We start from the raw sequence: 21,176 nt of genomic DNA on the forward strand, positions 1-21,176 counted from the left end.
GTGGGCTAGGACGCCAGGGAAAATTAATGCCTCTGAAACACACAAGAGAGCCGAGCTATTTTTTTCATGGCCCTACCTGACCCGGGGGTGAAGGAGGAACGCAGGATTGGAAACCCTCTGACTTTGTCTCAGAAGGGCAGCATCATCTCTGTGTACTTTGCTCTTGTAGAAAGTTGCCCAGAGAATTCTCAGCCCTAGCCTGGACTCAGGAGACAGCAAGTGTAGGGGCTGAGGGGTTGGGGCCCAGGGTTCTAGTGTAGATGACTTTTGGCCCTGGCCCTGACTTACTTTCCCAACAGCTTTGCAACCCTCCTCCTTGTGCATTCCACTGCTGTCACTGCAGACACTCCAACCTCCACCTTGTATTCTGTAGCATCTCCAGGCCTGTTGCTATATTGCATATCAATAAACAGCAGATGAAGAGAGAGAGAGAGAGAGAGAGAGAGAGAGAGAGAGAGAGAGAGAGTCAGAGAGAGACAGAGAGAGACAGAGAGAGACAGAGAGAGACAGAGACAGAGACAGAGAGAGACAGAGACACAGAGATAGAGAGAGACAGAGAGAGACAGAGAGAGACTGATTGATTCTAGCAGGGCTACATGCTCCCTGAAGACCAACAGGAGAGGGACAGGTCCACGGAAATTATTATCTTCATATTCAGGGAGAGAAGAGGTTACGGCAATGTGGGGGAGCCAGCCTTGTAGACCACGGCCAGGTGACAAGGGTGAGAACATTGGATTCTGGGAAATGGTCTAGATTGCTTTCGCTATGAATGTTTGTTAACAAGAAGGCATCATTTTGGCAGAGATAGGCAAAAGGCCTTTTCCTATTGGCTACCGAGGCACATTCAGAGTGGTTACTAAGAAAACAGTTAAACACCCTCTTGTTCTTAGAGTTGTATCGTAGGATTAGTCGGAGTCCCCTCTACTCTCTGATTCCCAGGATGGTCCCTCCTCTCCAGTTAAACTGCACTGAAATCACATGGAGAGAGCTTCAGCATCCCTGGGATTTGGACCAGTTCCATCAGAATGAGAAAAGATAAATTCATCATTTGCTTTCAAGGAAGTGTATGCATCCCTCTGGCTCGAAGACTCATTCTAAGTGGGAAGTCTTTTATTTTGAGGGTTTAGGTTTGGGGCTACCCCCCACCAAAACTATAGATGGTTTGTTCCATTGTAATGGATACAGGTAAAACCTGTGTCTAAGACCTCAGCGTGGGCCAGCTCCTCCACACTGACTGGGAGGATCCTTAGGGATAGCGGTTTCTGCGGTGGTTAGTTCACGTTAGGATAAACCCAGCAATCTGGGGAGCAGCTAATGTCAGCTACCTTGCTTAAATTAGAAACCACAGGATCTCTTAGTCCTGTATAAAGAAGGGGAAAATATCAAAATAGAAGAAATGGCTTCACTTTGTTGAGAGCACGTAAGTACTTCTGTGCTGGCTTAGAAAGAAACCTTAGAGAGAAACAGGAGTCAGAGCAAGGGATGCTCATGAACGTGAATCAATCGTCCCCAGGGCATCGTTTAATTTTGAGTTTAAACAGAAGGTCGAGGGCTTCCACTGGCTTACTGGTGGGTGTAGGCATTTGCCTCTGGGTTAAAGTCAGATCTGGCTTGAGGCTGTTGGTTTTATTCTGAAGATAAGAACTTATCCGATGACTCCCTCAGCCCCAGAGCCATGGGGTGCTCAGGACCACATAGTAAGGTCACTTCCACCCCAAATCCCACAGTTCTGTGGTCATTCTTTCCAAGACTTAAGGAGGATTCAGGCCCCAGAAGCCACAGTCTTTGTGGCCCCATCCTTTGGAATGGTCATAACTTTGTTCCCAACACACAGGATGTACCACAGGTTTATTGTGTAGCTATGTACAGAAGAATCTCCTGCTTGACTCCAGAGTCTAAGGCCAGAAATGGTGTGAGGAAAAGCCTTCCAAACACCTACACCCATCTGTAAGCAAATGGAAGCCCCCAACCTTCTGTTTAAACTCAAAATTAAATGATGCCCTGGAGACAATGGATTCATGTTCAGGAGCTTCCCTTTCTCTGACTCCTGTTTCTCTCTAAGAATTCTTTCCTAAACCAGCACAGTACTTATGTGCTCTAAATCTCCTGAGAATGTTGGGCAATATAGTCTTAGTCATACTTCAGAGGTTTGCTAGGATATATTTAATAGTTTGGTCACTTTTTTTTGGTTTTGCCTGATGAGAGTGTAAATATTACCCAAAGGCTTTTCAACACAGGCTCGGTCACTATGAAGATCCATTAGTGCTCTGTGATGAGTGAAGCTTGGGATTATTTCCTTTAGGAGGGCCTTTGCCACTGCAGCGGCCTTTACAGTCTGACTAGAGAAAGCCTCTATCTAGCTGATGACGGTATCTACAGACCCCAACAGCTACTTAAAGTGGTCACAGAGGGGCATCTGAGTAAAGTCTATTTGCCATCCCTTAGCTGTAAAAGTCCTTATCCTCTGTATTAGCTCAAAAGGAGAAGAGGAGGAGGAGGAGGTGGAGGAGGAGGAGGAAGAGGAGGAGATAGAGGAGGAGGAGGTGGAGGTGGAGGAGGAGGAGGAAGAGGAGGAGAAAGAGGAGGAGGAGGTGGAGGTGGAGGAGGAGGAGGAGGAGGAGGAGGAGGAGGAGGGGGAGGAGGAGGAGGAGGGGGAGAGTTGGTGTGCACAGAATGAAGTATGACATGTCTTCTTTACTGTGATAGCCTGTGTTAGGGCTTCTATGGCTGTGTTACAACACCAAGACCATGACCAAAAGCAATATGGGTAGGAAAGGGTTTATTTCATATTTCATATCACATTTTCAGGTAAAGTTCATCATTGAGGAAAGTCAGGGTAGGAACTTAAGCAGGGCAAAGAGCCTGCAGCAGAAGCCATGGTGGTGTGTTGTTTACCTGGCTTGCCCCTTTCCCATGGCTCACCAGCTTGCTTTCTTACCCCAGGACCAGGTACCCACAGTGGTGGCACCACCTATGACGAACTGGACCCTCCCGCAACAATCACTAATTAAGAAAACATTCTTTCCTGCAGTTCAGTCTGTTGGGGAATCTTTTTCAATTCATATACTCTCTTCCCAAACAAATCTAGTTTGTATTGAATTGACATAATAATCTAGTCAGCACAGTCCCGGTGCTATAAATAGTTGTCTTAGCATTTCTGGGGGTTACCTCTCCCTAGGTGGCATGAGTTATGTATTCTTTTGATTATTTTCCACTGTAGGGTCTGAGGTATTAGTGTTTTAATTCCCGAGTAGATCCATGGTCTCCTTCACTTGTCACATTGTTCTGTAGCTCACTCTACTCTTGGGGCATACGCTCTGGTTTTGTACAATTTATTCTTGGAGGAAATAGTGCTAGTTCTAGGGAAAACCATAAAACTGTATTTTGTTTTGTGGCTCTGTCTACCAGCCTGTTTCTTTGGGTGCCACCAGACACATCCTACTGATGCCCTTTGCAGTGGAATACTTGTTTAGGGAGCTGGATAATCCATTGTAGATCTAGATCTCTTGTTTATGCTTTATGGGCAGGCTGTTGGCTGTTAGTATCACATTTTCCAGATGTTAGTTTAGCACGCAAAATCGTGCAGACATACTTCAAATCAAAGCAAATGCTAATCTTTTTTCTTTCCTTTTTCCTAAATTGGTCCCCTTGACAGGGTCCCGAGTTTAGCATTTTGGAGGAGAGTAGACAGGGATGATGGGGAAGCCTCTGTTACTGACATCTGGCCAAGCACAGCATATGTCCTGCCTTGTGCCCTGCACTTAGAAAATAACTGCTCCCGTCAGCAGATCATATCTCCTCCAAACTGTCTAGAGGATGGTCATTTGAGTCAGCGCAGCTGGCATGGGTGGAGGAGACTGGTTCACTACGCAAATGTGCCAGCTTGGAAGAACTTTGCCTGGCCAGAAGGAAGGCAAGATTTAGAGCGCCAGAAGATTTGCTAATTACTTCTGGATCATCTAGGAGGGCTGCCTGATATTTTATTAACCTGCTTCTGGTTAACCAAACGTGTCTCTTTAATATTTGTACGGTCTTTACTTGTTGAGGGATGAGGGCTTCTAGCTGTTGCTTTGAAAAATAGATTAGCAGGCCAGACTCTGAGTCCTTTTTACTGGGATAGTCAATTGGCACAATCCTTTAATCTAATAAAGTAAAGTCTCACAGAAACTCTAGCACTGGGCATGCCCAGTCTCTTGTAATATATGAGAGAAAAACAAAATCTTGCTCTTGGGGCATTGTCTCCATTATTAAATTGGAAATACTAAGAAACATCAAATTGAGAGATATCTAGACATCTGGGGAGTTGGACGATTCCTAACAGATCTGGAACCTCTTGTTTATGTTTTATGAGCAAGTTTTGGTTGTTAATATGCCCCATGTTTTTCCGAATGGTAGAATAGACATGAAAGATGGGGGAGAGGGGCAATAAAGACAATAAAAACAAAGATATGGTATCTTTGAAAATTTTATATGAAGAGCAATTACTTTATATGCTAATTTAAAAATCACTCAGTTAAAAACACCACCATTATCTTACTTGTCTGTTAACCCTCTGGATGGGTTTTCACTCTAGGTGGAGTCAAGATGAGCACTTCTGGTGGTCACACATTCTACCCAATCATTTCTCTTTACTCAGTTCTTCTCCCTTTATCATGCTCATGTGGCTCTAGTCACACCAATGCTCTTGGATATTATTAGGACACACCCTGCATGCTCTGCTTCAGGGCTTTTGTGATTTCTGTCCTTTCCGCCTACATAGTAACTGAAGCTTGGGAGCTGGGTAAGACGATGGTGGCCTACGTGAACATCTTCAAACCTTCAGTGACTATGGGTAATTCCTGAGGCCTCGCAAACATCTTTAATTCATATCTCCACAGACTGAAAGATGCATATTCATCTGCTTACAAGATATCTTCACTAGATGGTTCAAATGCTGCAGGCGAAAATAATCTCTAGATATGTTTGTGACGGTATATGGGGGTGTGGCCCGTGTATTGGACTAGTAGGACTTTCAGAACAGGTCCTCGACAACTTCAGAGAAGTTTTGCCATTAATGTATCTAAACCTGGCAGTTTTGGACATTAACTAGCCATTCCCCACAAAAGGATCAAAGCTGTTTCTCGGTCTCTGGTGGCACTAGTTGAATTGTGACTTTCATTTGGAAGGTTATGATTGTCTTGCCAATACGTCAAAGCATTCCAGAGATTTCACTTCTTATCGAGCTATCTGGGTCATATTCTGACAGACTTGGCAGCTTTAATGGGCTAGGCAGTTTAAGATTCTGATGGTATTTTGATTTGAGCTTTCCCTGAAAAGGCTACATGTAAAAATGTCATCTACATAGTGAATAGCTCCTTCTTCCAAAACTGGGTCCCTAAGACTTTTTCATAGTGCCCTACAAAAGAGTAGAGGCTGACCCTTTCTTTGTACTGATGGTGAACTCTGGTGACTGGATCCTTCCATTCAGAAGAAAACAAGTGCCAAGTGTCAGGGCACAAAGAAATGCAAAAAGAAATGGGAGCATCTACTGACACTGTAGCATAAAGTACACTCAAGGGCTTGAAACAGAAGAGTGTAGGGACAGGCCACCAGAGAATACAGAGGGATTATTGCCTCATTGACAAGCCTGAAATCATGTGACATTCTCTGCTCAGTTTATCTACTGCTGGGATTAAGGTACCTAAAAAGAATTGGTGAGACCCTAGTAGGTGAGTTTTAGAAAATGTTAATGATAGGTTGCAATCCTAGTTCAGTGTAGGTGGATGACATTATACAGGTGAAGGCAGATACAGGGTGGAATGAGGCCTGTCATTGGACAAGAAGGAAGGATGGGTGGGAGAAAGTTTTAGAGAGGCAGCGGAGGCCGGAGCGAGAAGAAGGCTGCTGAGAGAACATGGCGGCAGATGTTAAGATTCTTCTCTATACATATTACAGGGTGTTGTGACTATTTTTAAGGGATGGGTGTATATAGGATTTTGTGTTGTCTAGATAGTCAAATTATATCTCATCAATTGGATCAGAGGATATTGTGTGTATTCTTTTATGTGGCAACTTAATTGAGTTCAAGAGAGTGTATGGTGGTGGGAAACACTGGGCTTCCATGGAATTGGGATGTGTATGTGTGGCATGGTGGAAACAAGCCAAGAGAGCTGTGAGTGAAGGCAGGACAGCCTACCAGGGTGTCTCATTGGAACGGCTTGAGGACAGCAGGTCAGAAAGTACTTGGGGGCAGCAAGGAGCTGCTGAGATAAATTAGAGTTAGTTCCAATGGCCCACTGGAGGCAGAACTAGTGGGAGAACAACCACAGGGGTACATGCAGGAACTGGATCCACCATTTTTTTTTATTTTTACTGCAACAGTTCAGCACCCTATCTCCCTGTTTTTGTCTTTTACTAATATAACTAACCCCAGGCTCAGTCTAGATTATGATTGGGCAAATCCTTTGGGCTTAACCAGGGATGCCATGTCTCAAACAGTTGAATTGATTGGACTCCCTTGAGTCATGTAAGAGACTAGGATTGTCATAACTCTAAGGATACTGCCAAAGTGCATGATTGTCCTTAGGCAAATCAATATGTCTCTTCTCAACAGGGAAGAAGGGCACCAAAGAACCATGAGGAATAAATGTTTCAAATCATGGTTTTCATAATGGCATAGTTCTAGAGGAATAAAAGTTGAAATTGAGGTTCACATCCTCTAATGCCAGGCCGTCTAATGCCAGGCCCAACACTCATGGGACACAGCAGCGTGTGAATCAAAAGCAGGTCTAGCCTTGGACTTTTGATCTCTGAAACTTCATATAGGAATCTCTTGGTAGATAAGTCAGCTAATGGTGTCTTGAAAGGAAAGTACAATCATTTGGAGCCCTCTCTCTACTCTCTTCTTTTTCTGGTGTCTTCCTCCAGATCTCAGTTGATGACACTGAGAAGGTAGTGTCCCACACCTGAGCCTAAGGTGTCTGAGATCCCATCAGTCCTTTTTGGAGCTTTCTAAGGATGTCAGGGACTGACTGGGTATTAATATGCTTACCTTAAAATGCTTGCTCTTCATCAGATAATGGATCTGTTCCTCATCGGTTAATGGATCCAGACTTGTGAATTTCCGGAAACCCTAGACACAATGGCCAAGAAAGTTAATCTGCTTATTATCCTGTTGAAAAACAAGGCAAGATTTTCTTCCCTTCCTTGAATGTTCTCTCTGATTTTGATATTGTAAAGAGGCTTCTTGTTGTCATTTTTCATTCCTCCAATTAAGCTTTGTAGCATTGTTGAATAGCTATATGTCCCTACTGGAGTATTACAATCCCAACCAGTGAGCTTTTGATCTGGGATGGCCTGTCCACTAAGCAGATGGACTTTAGGATTTTTACTAAATAACTTGTCTGTGTGCCTTTTAGCTTCCACCAAGATCTTCTCATTTTCCCCAGAGTGCAATAAATAGTTTAGCCTAAGTACAAGTCTTTGCCAGTTGGGAAGCTAAGGTGGAGGTCTTGGGACTATTGATAAATCTGGATGGGTACTCAAAGAGCTTTCTGAGCTTCTTGTATCATTGGCAGTCTATGATTAAGAAAAGGACCTAGACTCGAATTGTGCCTTTGGAGGTAGGCATTTCCCCTGAGGGAAGCACTATGAGCAGAGGAGAGAATGGTAAAGATCTCCACTTCTAGTATGCACATACTCTAGGATTGGGATCTCTGTTTTTTCCTGGTGTCTTGAATGTAAATAGGAAAGTTTAGAGGTGGTATGGAACTCTGGAGGGGTAAGGGATGCTTCCTCTGGTCCCCATTATCTGTGGATTCTACTTTGAAAAGTGGAGTTTGCCATCTACGCTGTCACTAGTTTCCCTCTTTTGCTTTGTGCAGTCTCCATTCTTGAACATAAGGCACAATAGGTCTTTTCCCTGTTTCCAATGCAATAGAGTCTGCTACATTAAATTTCCGTCCTTTGACCAAATTTCCCATCACCCATTTTGTATTGACATCAGACAGTGTTGCAGTAAAACACAAGCCTCTTTTTCTTTATGGTCTTGGGATGAAACTCATCTTAACTCTTGAGGATACACTGTAGCAGGGAGTCCATGGAAAGTGAAGGCCAATTTCTATTGATAATCCCAAAGGCAGAAATAAAGGCAAGAACTGGAACCTCCAGAGGAGAGAAAGAGTCCCCTATTGGCCTTTAAGAAACCAGATGTTTAAAGTATCTGAGTGGAAGCTCAGGTGCATTGAACACAGTCACGAAAGATTAGAAACACTAATTGGTGCTTCAAAGTGATTGGGATGACGCTCTCACTGGCCAGAATTTCTGTGGTTGTAGAGATCAGGCTATGTTCTACTGAGGGAAAGTGAAATGGGCAGAGGCAGTTTGGAAAAGGAGGGTTGGGCTTCCTAAGACACCTGCTTCCTTTCTCATGGAAAAATGGTGGAAAGAAAAGAGCTCACTGGAGGACAAACATTTGAAGGAGATGATAAGAAAAAAGGACACAGGGGCTTTACAAAGCACCTAACCCAAAACCTGGCAGTGAACTCTCAAGGCCGGGTTCCCCTCCCATCCCAACAAGAGCTGTCAACTTCTCCCTCCCACTTTCAGTCTCTGAATTTCAATCTGTTGTCTTTCCCAAACAGCCATTTCTTTATCTGTCCCAGGGACGGAACGCCCACAGCATGGTTTCGGTACCCTTAAGTTACTTGCTATTTTAGGATGTGTATTCTCCTAGGAGACTCCATTCCACAAAAAACCTTGGTGTCCAATTTGAGGTAAGAAGGTGACAGAAGCCCGTGGGTGGAGCCAGAAACTGCACCGTGTGTCTGGTCCCACCTGTGCATCACAGATGCATAAGAGACTCATTCCTGGGAATAGAAAGGGAGCTACCCTAAAAGTTTCTTTGGAAGAACAGAAAATATAGAGCATGTGGGTTTATTAAAATCAGTAAAACTAGGGCTGAGAATGTATCAGGTACAACAGATGTAATATGTAAGTTCCTCACTTGGACCCCATAAAGTGACAGGCACCTAACATTGGGGTGGCATGGTCTCATACCTTCCTATCACCCGATACATGGTATGTGCACTAAGAACCAAGGACCCCTAACTCAGCTGTGCCCCCTGCTGCAGACACAGCCAACTTGAATGTCTATTGTCACCTATTCCCCTGTCTGGCTCTGGACCTGACCTGTTACTGCCACACTTCCTGCCCCACAGTGGTATGGCCTTTCCATGTCACAGATGAATTTTGCAGCAGCTTCCCTTTCTGATTAAATCCCAGGACACAGAGTTAACATCTCTGTCCTAAGCCTCGGTTAGCTATTTCCTTTACCCCATAGGAAGACAATCTCTATCCTAATAAGCTCTAAATAGTAAACAAAAAGAAACATAATTAAATTTAGAAAATGAAAATAGCAGGAGTCCTGAGGAGATGACTTTGTAGGTCAAGCTCTTCCCACTCAATCGTAAGGACCAGAGTTTAGCTCCCTGGAGGCCCGTGGTAGCCTCTGTACTTTCAGTAGTTGAGAAATGAAGAGAGACAAAAGGCTGAAGTTGTCAAGCTTTGGGTTCAGCAAGAGACCCTGCCTCAATACAATGATTGTTGAAAGATACTTGATATCAATTTAGGCACATATGCCCTCAAACATTCTTGTACATACACATATAAATACATACAATAGATAAATATTATTTAAAATAACAAGGCCCGAACTTTGAGACTGTCAATGTTGGACAACAGATGACTTGCTTATAGGAATAACTTTGGCTTTTGTTTTAAAGAACCACTGGGTTAGAAGTGAGAGTGGGGGAGTTAGGTTATATTTGGGTGGACTCACTGCTTTGGCATGCTTGTGGTACCTTATCTGGGGTTAATAAATATTGGTTCGTATCTTTTAAGAAATGGATAACACAGCAATCTTTCTCATAATACTCGGACCATAAATAGTTGGATACAAAACAGTGCTATAAATCTATCATCCTAGAAGAAATGAAACAAAGCAAAAATTTATCCCTTAGAAAGGCAGAAGCTACAGTTTTAAATCACTCTTTATGGCCTCAGCATGAACGTTCTTTCTTGTTTTTCAATCCTAGGCATATGGCCATTATAATCTTCTAAGTGTTTCCAAATGAACACAAAAGTCAATGTATATATTTCCTTTGGTTTTTGCTATCGTATCCCTTGTGTATCGACAAGATAGTTTCTGACCTCCAGAAGCGCTACTACAGAAGGAGCCATGGGCAGTTCCTCTAAAGCAGCAGTTCTCAACCTATGGGCTGCGACCCCTTTGGGGTTGAATATTAGGGATTCACATTACCATTCACAACAGTAGCAAAATTAGTTATGAAGCATCATTGAAATATTTTTATGGTTGTGGGGTCACCGCCACATGAGAAACTGTACTAAGGGTCAAAGCATTAGAAAGCTCGAGAGCCACTGCTCTGAAGGACGGAGTGAAAGCCCATCAAAGTGCTCTCTGTGGTGTTGGCTCTTTCTGCTTTCCTTTGTAGCTTCTGGGTTTGGAAAAGTCCAAGGTCCACACTGTTGCTGCTTTCTTTTAGCTCATTGTTTGAATGTAATCAATTTCATGCATTACCAGGCTCTCACTTCTATAAATTGGATCAAACAGTAGGATGCAGACGGAATTGACTTCAACTCCAAACCACAGTTTGAACAGCCATGGCACAATCAGCATTGAAATAGCGGTTGTGAGTAACATTTTGATTTTTTTCTTTGGTTCTATCATTTTAAAAATGTCTAAATTATATCCCCCTAAGTGATATCCATGAAGCACCCACTCAAGCTGATAAACACATCATTTGGGGAAAGGGTGTTCTTATGTGTGTGGTGCTGATGGAGTATGAAATTATGTAACTGTTAAAGAGAACCAATGATATCTCCAGAGTCTCATGCTTTTAACTAAAAATGTCAATTGCAGGAATTTTCTACAATACAGTAAGATCTTCAGTAAAACATTATTTGCCCTCCACAAAAGGACTGATAAAAGAAATTATGGAGTACGAAGTCTTTAAAATAGGAATTGAGATCTGATTTTGCCCTGCAGATGCCATTATGATGAGGTTACCTATGGTTTCAGGAACGGATTCTTTTTCTCTACCAATATAAATAGAATAAAAAGGCAGGAAAGACAAGATTTTACCATTCAGACAAGTTTTCACTCACACACACACACACACACACACACACACACACACAGAGAGAGGGGGTAGGAAGTAGACAAAGCACACAAAGAAACAGACTCTCCATAGAGAGATGATCTTGAATCTAGAATCCTTGTTTGCTGTGTTTAAGGGTAGGGTAGGTTAGTTATGTGTTTAAAGGTAGAATGGATTTCCTTTCACCCTTAAAACTAGCTGGTTTGGGCTTGTTTGTGGGGTTGACTAGTCCAGACAAAGAAGGGAAACTGATTGATTCTTGGCATAGGAGGCCCCTGCCCAAGTGGGAGATTTGAAAAGCCCACCAAAACCAGTTCTCTCTGGGAGGGAAAACAAAACAAACAAACAAAACAAAAACGACTAATTTACCTTGGTCAGGGAAAGTAGCCTATGAGCTCATCAGTTATCTTAAATGTTGAAGTTGAAAGGAACACTAATCTACCTAGAGTCTCTTTTTCTAATCTGTCTGCCTACCAAGGAACGTCTAATTCCTGGTCCCTCACTGCTCTAAGTTATTCTATATTGTATATATTGTTTTTAGGCTATGCATTGCCCTAGGAGACTCCATTTTACAGGAAGCTTTTGAGCTCATTTTTGGTAGAAGGGTGGCTGCCCTGGGTGGACCTCAAAGCTCCACTGTCTGTCTGGCACAGACTGATGGATGAGTTATTTCTGGGGATAGGAAGGGAGCCCCCTAGAGGTTCACTGATGGGAACTGAAACAGTGGGGGTATGTAGGCATATTCAATTAGCATGTAAGAAACCAGGCCAAGCACTGGGCACATAAGAAGGTACAGGTCCCCTACCTACCACCCACAATGTGATAAACACCTATTCTTGTGAAGGTCTGGATCCACACCAGCCTATCATTGAATATCTGGTGTATGAGTCAAGGTCTGGAGATTCCACAGCTTGGTCTGGTCCATTGCTCTTGACAGTCTGCTCAACTGCCGACCTAACTCATATGCCTGCCCCTCATCAGGATACAGGACCTGACCCATTGTTTGCTGCCCCTGATGTGCTTCATGCTCAACACTGGTTCAGCTTTTAACCTCACAGGCAAGTTCTGCAGCTTTGCTCTCAAGTCTGACTCCAGCAGCTACGGCCGCAGGACTGGTGTAGTTCCTCATTTTATTCATGAGGCTCCTTCTCAGCCCACTACTGAAATCTCTTGATCTCTGCTGTAGCCTCTTTAACTTGTATTCATTCTGTAACTCACAGATGATGGATGATAGATGGACTGATAATAGGTAGGTAGATAGATGATAGATAGATAGATAGATAGATAGATAGATAGATAGATAGACGATAGATAGATAGATAGAAAGAAAGATAGATGATAGATGATAGATAGATGATATATAGATGATAGATAGAAAGATAGATAGATGATAGATAGATAGATAGATAGATAGATAGATAGATAGATAGATAGATAGATAGATAAACACATACACACATATCCTGTATGATGCATGATGTATGATGTAGGGGTTAATATGAATAATTAAGATTGGATGAAAGATTGCATTTGCCCCAGCCATGGTACAAAGGTTGGTGGATTTTGTGATACATTGCTATCATTGAAACTGCTAAATCTTGAGAACTTATCATTATCCAACAAATTGTGACACTGTGGAAAGGCACAGACACATTCACTTATGTTTCATGTACACCCAGGACAATTGGGATGAAGAATCCCTTCTGATTTTCTAAAATGTTCTCTCCAAAAGTAACAAAAACCATTACATATTCAGGGACAGAGAGAACCTTCAAAGCTTGCTAGAGACAATGTTTTCTATATCTCTTGTAGTTATTGTGTTGAAATCGTTACTTTCATTTAATTAAGAAAATCAATTCATTTCAATGAAATATTAAGAACCAATAGCTGTTAATTAAATGAATGTTGGAATAAATCTTTCATTATGTCATTGTTATATGAACACAATGGAAATAGTAATTACTTCAAAGAACTTTAAAGCAATTACTTGGCCACATCTCTCTAATGGTATTTAATCAGAGGGCAAACCCCAAAGAAATCTGAATGTGGATCCAGTGATTTTATTGTTATTAATATCAGCATCTTAACTTTGAAACTATAAATACGTGAAGCAAATAAATAACTATTTCACTGTACTGAGTATGTTTCAAAGCAACTATTTTATTATAAGAAAAAAATTTATATTATTTAACTTTAAAAACTATAATCTTAATGTTATTTGGAAAGATTAACATAGAATAATGATTAATCATTTTTGTTATAGGCACCCATAAATCTCAGCTCTGTCTATTGTAAAATAAAAAAATAGAAAAATGACAACTCTATAACAATAAGCTTGTCTCAACACAAAAAACACAAGTCTCACCTCAAAGGAGACAAGACATGGTTTATTCTTAAACCAAAAATGATGGACCATGGCCTAGGAATATGGATCTAAGAGACCCCAAATTCTATGTTCCAATAGATGTTTGATATTTTTATAGTAAGAGAGCAAGAAAGTCATAAATCAAGACATTTTCCAAATCCATTGGTGGAAACAAGGGGCAGGTGAATTAAAGCAACACTGGAAAGCTCTCTGACTCGACCTCTGTTCAGACGCTATCCGGTGGCATCCCAATCTTCTGGCTGGTGGGAGCTAGGTGTTTGTACATTCCAAAGTACTTACCTAGTAGTCACAAAGTCTTATGTTTTCTGACTTACTGAGGAGAACAATTAAATGGCTATTAAGAGGACTGAAGATGGCCTTAGGTAATTTGGCTCTCGGCTTGCAATGTTCCAACATCACCAGCAGCCCAGCAGCAAAGCTCCATTCAGTTACTTAGCCTTGCAGTGGAAGGAAGATTTGAGCCCTTCCAGGAGATTTCATTTACATTTCTCTTGTGCCTAGACTATAATTTATGGCTATAATTCCCCTTCAGTGAGAGACACCATGGGAAAATCACTGACTCTAATCTAAAGTAAAAATGTAAATAGGGGATGTGGGTCATTTCATGTCTAGGTAATTTCAACAGGCTTCACTCTTCATTGTGGCCACTTGAAAGGATTATCAAAGGCCACAGATGTGTGTTCAAATAGCTGAAAGACTAATGATTGACTAGCAGATTGTCTGATATGTGTGCATTTCTAGTTGTAAGGACAACTCTCTCAGTCCTAAAGTCTGATAACGGAAGAGAAGGGACTGGATATTGACTCTCTTCTTACCGACAGATTACAAGATTGCTGCATTGAATGGAAAGAGTCTAGCCAGTAAATGCATAATAGGTTATCAGATAGATGACTGCTACGATTTGAATGATTGTCCTCCCACCCAGTTCACACATTAAAACTTAGACTATCATGATATGAAGACAGAGGGATTTGGGGAGAGGATGAGGTTTGGAAAGCCGTGCCCTTGTTATCAGGATTATTGCCTACTAAAGGAGGCCTGAGGGAGCGAGTCTGTACTTTTAACACATAAAGACACAAAGAAAGCATCATCCCTGAGAACAGGCCAACTAGAAACTTCCTGTGGAATGTTTGTCATGGGCTTCTCAGTCTCCAGGATTGTGTGATAACTTTTTATTGTTTATAAATTATTCACTCTACGCTACTTTCCTATAGCAGCCAAAAAATTCTGTAACAGACACCATGTTGCCACTCCTAATGAAATAGTCCAGAGTACTAATTACCAACAGGTAGGAAAACTGTCACGTAGGCATTATGGGGAATTTTACAATGAGAAAACCAATTTTCCACCCAATGATCACTTACAGCAATCAATCTTTGCACCAATGAGTCAAACCTCAGACAGAAATTGTGAGCCCTCCCCTATAGATTGTCGTCTTCACGCAGGTTAGGGCTGGCACAGGATAGGACAGGGCCTGGGATTGGGCAGTGAGAAAGGGGGCGGGGACAGAGTTTTGGTAAGGGGAGAAAGAGGAGAAAGAGAGAAGAGCCAAGATGGAGGCAGAGAAGGACGACCCAGATCCATGTGGCCTTAAATGGCCACAGGGTAGTTATGAAATTTTTTTTTTAATGAATGACGCAATTTATTAACCCTTTGTTCTAACACTTCTTGTTGGCAGCTGCCACCTGTCCAGCGATCCTGTCCAGATCTCTCTGTCCCTGAGGTGTTAGCTTACGGCCCCCATCTTGGTCCTTTTCCACCATTTTCAGCTCCTCCAGGGCTTGGAGGACCCGGTGGGCCACACTCTTAGAGCCTCTGCTGAGGTGGCTGGGCCTGACACCATTTCTCTGCGGTCCTCCATAGATCTTGGTCATGGAACCAACTCCCGCACCACCACGGAGGTACAGGTGCCATGCGGGGGAAGCAGCTCGTGTAGAACCAGTTCTCATCACATGGGGCAAGCTCTTTATGTTTGGCCAGCTTGACTGTGTCCACCCATCCGGGGACTTTCCGCTTCCCGGACTTTTTGAGGAAGGCTGCAAGAGCTCTGAGGAACTCCTGCTGGTTAACGTCTTTTACAATAACTCCAGGCAGGGGAAAGGGCGTTAGGAATATTTCTTAAGAGATGCATTTTTATAAGACAATTTGTCTTATCTAGGTGGGAAGTTAATATCATAATCAATTGGTTGTGAATTTATTGTGTGGACGTTTTGTAGCGTGTAAATTTACTGAGGTAAATTATTGAGATAAATTTGATTGTTAAGTTACTAGCTTCTGGAGTTTTGATTTGGTTGGGCTGGTGTGGGTTATGACAGTGACCGAAGCGGGTATTTGCAGGGAATGTGAGCAGAATTCGACAGCAGAGAGACAGCCGGGAGAGGGTGACCATGACATGTGGTCAGAAAATAGCTGGGGTAGCGTGGAGTGGTGTCCCAGAGCAGCCGCCACTGAGATGAAAATACCCCACTAATGCCATAGGCTCGACGATGCCAGCTAGCAAGGGCTTGTGAGTATTTTCATTATTTAGTGCAACACTCCCCCACCAAAAAAAATTTTTAAAAGAACCTTGATAACACTAAAACTTTGACTGAAATATGTGATGTGAATTTTAATCCCTCTGAAACATGATGCCATGAACAAAGCTCTCTCTACTCCATCAGCACAGCATGAACATACATGTGAGTCTCCCGATGCACTCCACTGCCAACAAAGCAAGTGGACTTGTTTGTTGCATGTCATAGATCCACTCAGGGCTCTCCTATGTTTGCTCCAGACTCCCCCTCCTAAAGTACGTCTTTTTTGAGGTAAGCAATATGGGTGAGCAGTATACATGAACAGGAGGTACTTCATTGGAGCCATTTTTAATTACACAGAACCAAGGCTTTCTTAAAAGCATATCAAACTATCACATGTTCGTGATACCCGGAGTCTTACATGACATGTAACAAATTTGTTTTGATTAATGAGATAGATTACTTAAAATTCAGGCAGAATGAAAAAAATTTTAGACACAAGAAAATCTTAGATATAATTTCTGCTCACCGTGACAGTGTAGAAAAACGGTCAGAAACACTGCATTTATTCATAGCACATGTTTTATTAAAATTTGACTGCATTAGAATAAATTTTCATGTATTAGCAAAAAGGAATTAACAGTTTTTACATTTATTTAGTTTGGAGCCAGGGTGTGCTTGTAGAGATTGAGAAACAGTCATGGGAGTTAGCTCTTCCCTTACACCATCTGAGCTCCAGGAATTGAAATTCGTCATCGGGCCCTGACCTAGGGGTGACTGAACCAAGTCACCAACACTCTAAAAGAATTTTCAAAAATCTACATAATCTTTATGATACTATGTCTGCTTTAACTTATGATTTTTTTTAAAAATCAAAACAATGGATGGCTTATCACAGAAGTAGGCTTATCACATAAAGATTTTAGGTTTCTTGAAGAGAACTGAAATTTTTCATAAATGTTCATGTGTTCACAGAACAATTGTTTGTGGACATATTAATTTATTTCTATCCTAAAGATATACTTAAGTCTTCCCACTGTATTCACATAATTTCATCATTTATTTCTATTTGCTTGATACATCCAAAGGAAAGAATAGATGTGTAAAAGGAAAATTATGCTGTGGCCATCAGAATCTGAAATAACGTAGATCCTCAGGAAGGGATTTATAGGGCTTCTCCATCTCTGTAGACTGAGTTAAATCACAAATCAGAACACGAGCTTGCAGAAAAGGCAGATTGTTCATTAAAGGTATTTTGTTTGTTTGGTTGGTTGGTCGGTTGGCTGGTTGGTTATTTAGTTGTTTTATTGTTGTTGTTTGGTTTCGTGGGGGGGTTGTATTTGAAATTGTATTAATATCTTTGGTAAAGAATATTTGGTTATGTAAGTTATGCTGGGATTTGGCAATAAAGGAGAAATCACAACTGGTATGAATCTATAACTCACAGAAATTATAGTTTTTGTAAAAAATGGTTCACCTGGTTGAGAGTATACCTCTGCTCTTCAAGGCTCGTATTAAAGAAACTTCACATGTGAAGGAGAACTGTATATGTCAAACACGATAAAAAGAAAGGCACTAAAAATAATCCTAGGGAAACTTCTAAAAATACAGTAATCTCTGAGAACATTTGAAGCGGACCTTGAGTGGTGCATCTTTAGTTCTTTTTCTGCTCTGGAGCAGTTTCTTACTGACACCTCACTGGAGAAACTAGCTCAGTGACAAAAGGATGCGAGGACTGTGCAGAATCCTTGACATTTCAGAAACCAATAAGACTGGAGGGATGAGCTTCCTCTGTGAATTTTCCTCCAAACACCCAGAGCTGATGTTTGGTAAATTATGAAAACTTACACCTCTTAATGATGTTTCTCTTTGAAGTGTTTGGAATAAAATAATAAATCTCAGGTCTGGGGTGATCATGACCGGGATTTTTCCATCTCACCAGCACCCCAGCTATTAAGTTCTCTGCCTCTCCCTTGTATGCACATTCTGGGCAGGGGATCCAGAGCAGAGAGAGTATTTGTGCTTCTTGCTCACGGTCTGTGGAGACACGTGAGTGGGTTGTGGCCAATGAGATTCACGGAGAAGATTTGACGTCAGTTCCCGGCTTCTTTCTGAAGAGTGTCATCTTAGAGATAAACCCAGAAGGGAGCTACCAGCGTGAAAAGGTTCACTGAGCGAAACCACAGCAAAGGATGAGGTTTGCAAGACTACATGCTAACACATGTACCTGTGGTACATTTTTCCCGCTAGAGGAAGCCTGGCATGTCCTGATTTGTCAGCTTCTTCATAGTGCCTTAAAAAAAAATCCCTAAAGGTGTTTAAGAAATATTGTCTACATCTACACAATGGAATATTACTCAGCTATCAAAAACAACGAGTTTATGAAATTCGTAGGCAAATGGTTGGAACTGGAAAATATCATCCTGAGTGAGCTAACCCACTCACAGAAAGACATACATGGTATGCACTCATTGATAAGTGGCTATTAGCCCAAATGCTTGAATTACCCTAGATCCCTAGAACAAAGGAAACTCAAGACGGATGATCAAAATGTGAATGCTTCACTCCTTCTTTAAATGAGGAAAAAGAATACCCTTGGCAGGGAAGGGAGAGGCAAAGATTAAAACAGAGACTGAAGGAACACCAATTCAGAGCCTGCCCCACAGGTGGCCCATACATATACAGCCACCCAATTAGACAAGATGGATGAAGCAAAGAAGTGCAGACCGACAGGAGCCGGATGTAGATCGCTCCTGAGAGACACAGCCAGAATACAGCAAATACAGAGGCGAATGCCAGCAGCAAACCACTGAACTGAGAATAGGTCCCCTGTTGAAGGAATCAGAGAAAGAACTGGAAGAGCTTGAAGGTGCTCGAGACCCCAAAAGTACAACAATGTCAAGCAACCAGAGCTTCCAGGGACTAAGCCACTACCTAAAGACTATACATGGACTGACCCTGGACTCTGTCCCCATAGGTAGCAATGAATATCCTAGTAAGAGCACCAGTGGAAGGGGAAGCCCTGGGTCCTGCTAAGACTGAACCCCCAGTGAACTAGACTATGCGGGGAGGGTGGCAATGGGGGGAGGTTTGGGAGGGGAACACCCACAAGGAAGGGGAGGGGGGAGGGTGATGTCTGTCCGGAAACCGGGAAAGGGAATAACACTTGAAATGTATATAAGAAATACTCAAGATAATAAAAAAAAAAGAAATATTGTCATAAAGTTCCAATTAAAATAAATTCAGTATCTTAAATATTTACGGTGGTACATATTTACTAAGTTGATGACAGCAGATTATGCCGGTGACTTCCAATGACATATTTTCACACAGTCCTATTATAGATTGCTATTTGAAGCTTATGTAAACAGAAACAAATATGCTTCCTTTCTACACTGCCATATACATCACAAACGTCCTTCAGTTTCTACGGTTCATCTTATATAAATAAGAACACCTTGCCGTGAGAGCACCCTGAATATTACATCTGAATGAGAAAGATGTTGAAACAGAATCGCCAGTGGACAGGAGAGACTTACTCAGAAAAGAACTGGGTTCCAGAACGCTAGTATGCAGGAAAAGGCCAGTGATTTGTTGAGGAAGGAACAAGAAAGCGGACCAATGACAGCTTTTCCTTTATCGTGGACGTTTGAACAATGCTATGATTCAAATGTGAAACGATCATCATAGACTCGTGTGTTTGAACATTTGGTGCCCAGCTGATGGTGCTATCTTAGCTCTCTTTCCTAGACTCCTGTTTTACCTGTGTCCTGCCAGCTGCTTCTCTGTTGTCCCTGCAAGCCCAGAGAAAACTCCTATCTCTTTACCAGAGCTCCTTCCATAAAGGCTCTTCCAAGCTGACAGAGACAGAGGCAGAGGCAGAGAGAGGAGTGGGAGCTCCAAGCCAAGTCAGTAGGGACTGAACCATTTCACCTTTGCCGAGGGGTAGCTCGAGGCTACCCAGCTTACTTTGCCTCCAGTCTTAGAGCAAAGATCAGGAGACCTCTCCCAGGCAGGAACTTACCTTTCTTTGGCATTTTTATCTAAGGAGGCTTTTAGAAGCACAACCAAACTGCATCTCTATAGGAGATACCTAACAGTATCTGACAAAGGCAAAAATCTGGTTAGGCTTTTATATTCTGCTAATAATTAGGTTTTCTATTTACTGTCAGACCCTCCTGGGCTCCCTCAGTGTTTGCCACCTGCTGAGCCTTGCTGACACAAGTGGAAACTTTTGTTTTTAAGAAAAGAACACCTTGGCCTTTGCTTTTTGGCCGTAACACTGTTGAGTCAGTTCCTGTTTTTATCCTGAGAATATAAGCTTGTTTTTCCATTGTGCTTCCAGGGTTTTTCCACGAGGTGGACTTGGTGTATCTATACTGTGAACCTCAGTAAAGCTTTGGCATTCTCCTAGCATGAATGACCCGAGTCTCTGTCTTCTGTTAAATCCCCCAGGCCTACCCTGTGCCCGGTTCTCAGTACCATGGCGGCGCAGGTGCCGTCAATTTTCAGAAATCAAATATCCTGTAACATTTCTTCTGATTCCTGTTGACTCCATGAAATACTTGGAAACCTTACACTCCGGCCAGCACAGGGAGGAGCTAGTCCCTCCACCATGCCTTCTCACAATGGATTATGTACCCTTCAGACCTTCTTTGTAGTTGCTTCCAGTTAGGTATCTGCTCATGAAGACTAGAAATTATCTAATACAATATGAATGATCTAGGATGTGTGTCTAACATGCTAGGTCCCGCCAACCCAAAATCTGAGCACATCATCAGATGCCATCCAAGGGCTGTGGCTGTGGCTCCCTGCTTTATCTGAAACCCTCGCCTATGATGGATATGATAAGAATCTGAAATGTATCTTGATCCACTTCCACAGTAGAGCGTGGACTTTTGAATACCCCAAGTCACTCGTATTTGTCTCCAGAATAAACTCTCTCTTATCCCCTCTAAGTTGAGAGTTAAGTTTTCCATTGACAAGTATCGCCCCTCTCCTTCCTGGCCCTGCAGGCACAACTCGGTCTTTGACTCTGTTTGCCACACAGTGACAGACACAGTGGCCTCTGCTGAAGCTCTTTGTGCGTTGCCCTCTGGTTTTCTAACTTAGATCTTTCAT

At 42.2% G+C, this 21,176-nt stretch overlaps 1 pseudogene; it reads right to left on the reverse strand.

Moving 5' to 3' along the window:
• Positions 1-15,200: 15,200 nt before the first annotated feature.
• On the reverse strand, positions 15,201-20,092 carry LOC108351585 (40S ribosomal protein S19 pseudogene; annotated as a pseudogene).
• Between the last annotated feature and the right edge of the window lie 1,084 nt (positions 20,093-21,176).

This window comes from Rattus norvegicus, chromosome 7, assembly GCF_036323735.1.
Source record: "Rattus norvegicus strain BN/NHsdMcwi chromosome 7, GRCr8, whole genome shotgun sequence".
NCBI classification, from domain to species: domain Eukaryota; kingdom Metazoa; phylum Chordata; class Mammalia; order Rodentia; family Muridae; genus Rattus; species Rattus norvegicus.